The sequence below is a fragment of the Protobothrops mucrosquamatus genome, unplaced genomic scaffold (assembly GCF_001527695.2).
Source record: "Protobothrops mucrosquamatus isolate PMUCROS unplaced genomic scaffold, P.Mucros_1.0 scaffold1492, whole genome shotgun sequence".
In the NCBI taxonomy this organism is placed as follows: domain Eukaryota; kingdom Metazoa; phylum Chordata; class Lepidosauria; order Squamata; family Viperidae; genus Protobothrops; species Protobothrops mucrosquamatus.
The window spans coordinates 163,854-168,131 of record NW_015387667.1 but is presented as its reverse complement, the minus strand read 5'-3'; positions in this window follow the sequence as shown (position 1 = coordinate 168,131).

Genomic DNA, 4,278 nt, shown 5'->3' with positions numbered 1-4,278 from the left:
CAACCCCCTGCTCGACCAGGAGACCCTTACAGAATCATAGACAAATGCAGTTGGAAGGCACCTTAGAGGTCATCTAGTCCGACCCCCTGCTCGAGCGGGAGACCCTTACAGAATCATAGACTGATGGAGTTGGAAAGGGACCTTAGAGGTCATCTAGTCCAACCCCCTGCTCTAACAGGAGACCCTTACAGAATCATAGACTGATGGAGTTGGAAAGGGACCTTAGAGGTCTTCTAGTCCAACCCCCTTGCTCGAGCAGGAGACCCTATACCGTTTTAGACGTGTGGCTGTCCAGTTTCTTCTTTAAAACCTCCAGGGATGAAGCACCCATGACTTCCAGTCGCAAGCTGTTCCACTGGTTAATTGTCCTCCCTATTGGGAATTTTCTCCTTAATTCCAGGTTGCTTCTCTCTTTGGTCAGTTTTCATCCGTCGTTTCTCGTCCTGCCTTCAGGGGCTTTGGAGGATAGGTGGACCCCCCTCTTCTTTGGGGCGGCCCCCCAAATACTGGAATGCCCCTATCGTGTCACCCCCTAGTTGGTCTTTTCTCTAGTCTAGCCCAACCCAATTCTTGCAACCGTTCTTCTTCCTATGTTTTAGATCTCCAGGCTTTTAATAATCTTAGTTGCTCTTCTCGGCACTTTTTCCAAAGTCTCAACATCTTTTTTTTGGAATGGGGGTGACCAAAACTTGGTGGACGTTGCAAGGGCTCCTATTCTCAGCCCCTACTCCTCCAGTGTGAATGCTCCAACGCTGGCAGTTTTTAAGAAGAGCCAGGACAACCATTTGTCTGAAATGGTATGGGATTTCCTGCCTAAGCAGCGGGTTGGACTAGATGACCTCCAAGGTCCCTTCCAACTCTGTTATTCTATTCTATTCTGTTCTGTTCGATTCGATTCTATATTCTACTCTACTCTATTCCATTCCATTCTATTCCATTCCATATTTTTCTATTCTATTCTATTCTATTCTATTCTATTCTATTCTATTTCTATTCCTATTCTATTCTATTCTATATTCTATATTTTATATTCTACTCTAGTCTACTCTACTCTATTCCATTCCATTCCATATTTTCTATTCTATTCCATTCCGTATTTTCTGTTCTATTCCATTTCATATTTTCTATTCTATTCTATTCCATTCTATTCTATATTCCATTTTACACTCTTTTCTATATTCTTTTCTATTTTCTATATTTTTCTATTCTATTCTATTCTATTCCTAATTCTATTTGTAATTCTATTCTATTCTATTATTCCTATTCTATTCTATTCTTATTTCTTATTCTATTTCTATTTCTATTCCTATTCTATTCTAATCTAATTCTAATAATTCTAATTCTATTCTTTTCTATTTCTATTTCTAATTCTAATTCTATTCTACTCTAATTCTAATTTTAATTATTCTTTCTAATTATTCTAATTCTATTCTATTTTCTAATTCTAATTCTATTCTGTTGTATTGTATTCTAATTCTAATTTTTATTCTAATTCTAATTATTCTAATTCTATTCTAATGTATTTTCTAATTCTAATTCTAATTTTAATTCTATTCTTTTCTAATTCTATTCTATTCTATTCTAATTATTCTAATTCTAATTATTCTAATTCTATTGAATTCTATTTTTTAATTCTAGTTCTAATTCTAATTCTAGTCTTTTCAAATTGTATTCTATTCTCCTATTCTATTCCATTCCATTCCATTTCATTCCTATTCCATTCCATTCTATATTCCATTCCACTCCACTCCACTCCACTCCACTCCATTCTATTCTATTCTATTCTATTCTATTCTATATTCCATTTCGTTCTATTCTATATTCCATTCCATTCCATTCTATTCTATTCTTATTTCTTGTTCTGTTCTATTCTATTGTATTCTATTCTATTCTACTATTGCTAATTCTATTCTATTCCATTCCATTCCATTATAATGTTATTCTATTCTATTCTATTCTATTCTATTCTATTCTATTCTATTCTATATTCTATTCTATTCTATTCTAATTTCTTATTCTATTCTATTCTATTCTATCATTATTCTATTCTATTCTATTCCATTCCATTCTAATTCTATTCCCCCCAAACGTCAAGATCTGATGAGGTGCAAAATGCCATTTCTCTCCCAATCTCCCCTCCCGAGTCTCGAGGGGGGCTCTCAACCCACTTTTCCCAGGCAGGTGGCGGGGGGGGGGGCTCAGCCTTGCCAAGGACTCCAACGGACTCCCATCCATGCTTCCCAGCTCTCCTTAAGTCTCTCTCTGCTCCTCACCCGTTGCAGAAGCTCTTCTGGTTCCCGTCCGAAACGAGGCCGGGGGGCTCCACCTGGGAGGGTCACTCTGCATATGTGCAGAGGACCGGGTGTTCCGTGGGCAGGAATGGCTGTTCTGCTGGGAGCCCGGCGTCCCCTCGTCACAAATGGGGACGCTGGAAGAGACAGCACCTACAGAGAGGACGAGAGCTGGTTAGTTCGATGGAGTTGTGTTCCTCTACGGCGTACGCCAAAGGTAGGCCACCTTGGCTCTTTTATGACTCGTGGACTTCAACTCCCAGAATTCCTGAGCCAGCCATGCTGAGGGGAAAGGGAGAGGTTTCCAAGCTGAGCCATGGCTGGCTCAGGAATTCTGGGAGTTGAAGTCCACCAGTCATAAAAGAGCCAGGGTTGCCTACCCCTGGTCTAGGTTGGTCAAATGCAATGGTTAAGCTCTGGTTGCCCGAATTTCCGAGTGTTTCTCAAGCTTGGCTGCTTAAAGAGGGGTGGACTTCAACTCCCAGAATCCCCCAGCCGGCATGCTTTAAGACGGGTGGACTTTGACTCCCAGAATCCCGTAGCCAAGATGCTTTAAGTGGGAAGGACTTCAACTCTCAGAATCCCCCAGTCGGCATATTTAAAGATGGGTGGACTTCAATTCCCAGAATCCCCCAGCCAGCACACTTTAAGAGTGATGGACTTCAAATCCCAGAATCCCCTAACCAGGATGCTTTAAGAGGGATGGACTTCAACTCCCAGCATCCCCCAATCAGCATGCTTTAAGAGGGGTGGACCGACTCCCAGAATCCCCTATCCAGGATGCTTTAAGAAGGGTGGACTTTGACTCCCAGAATCCCCTACCAGGATGCATTAAGAGGGATGGACTTCGACTCCCAGAATCCCCTACCAGGATGCATTAAGAGGGATGGACTTCGACTCCCAGAATCCCCCAGTCAGCATGCTTTAAGGGAGGACTTCCACTCCAGAATCCCCCAGTCAGCATGCTTTAAGAGGAGTGAACTTCAACTCCCAGAATCCCCTAGCCAGGATGCTTTAAGAGAGGTAGACTTTGACTCCCACAATCCCCCAGCCAGATGCTTCAAGAGGGTTGGACTTCAACTCCCAGAATCCCCTAGCCAGGATGCTTTAAGAGGGGAGGACTTTGACTCCCAGAATCCCCCAGCCAGATGCTTCAAGAGGGTTGGACCTCAACTCCCAGCATCCCCCAGTCAGCATGCTTTAAGAGGGATGGACTTCGGCTCCCAGAATCCCCCAGTCTTCTTTCTCCTGTCCCATTGGAGATGCAGCCTCCCATACTCGCCTGGCCAGGATTTCTTTTTGGAACAGGCTGCTTCCTCCTCCTCCTCTTCCTCCTCCTCCTCCTGGTTGTGCCGTGATTGTCTGGGCCGCTTCCGGGCCGAGGAGGGGCAGGGACTGGGGGTGCCTGGGTAGGCAATCTCCTCCAGGCAGCTGAGCAGGCCCTGGAGGGGCCGGCTGCCGGTCACCCCTTCTGAGCAAAGAGAGAGAGAGACACCACCCGGCGATTGGCTGAGGCAGATCGCAAGTCACCCTTCCCCTCCCCTGGCCCGGTCCTTCCCGGCAATCTTCCCCCAATACGGCGGCAGCACACCGGGCCCCCTCTCCCCTCCGAAGGGGATCAGGATTTGAACTCGGGGCAATGGCAGGGAGGTGATTCCCCCCCTCGTCCTCTGACGGAAGCTCAGAGTAGAACTAGGGGAGGGGGTGTCCTTGGGTGGTTTCCTCGCAGACGTTTCGTGACCCAACTAGGGAACAGCATCAGTGTTCGAAGGCTGGGAGGTGGTTGCGGAGAGGAGGAGGAGGAGGAGGAGGAGGAGGAGGAGGAGGAGGAGGAAAAGACTGTGTATCCTTGGTGTTCTCTGAGCTGGGTGGTTTCCTTGCAGACGTTTCATGACCCAGCTAGGGAACATCATCAGTGCTAGAAGGAAGGAAAGGAGGAGGAGGGAGGACTGTGGGGTCCTTGGGGGGTCTCTGAGCTAGGTGGTTT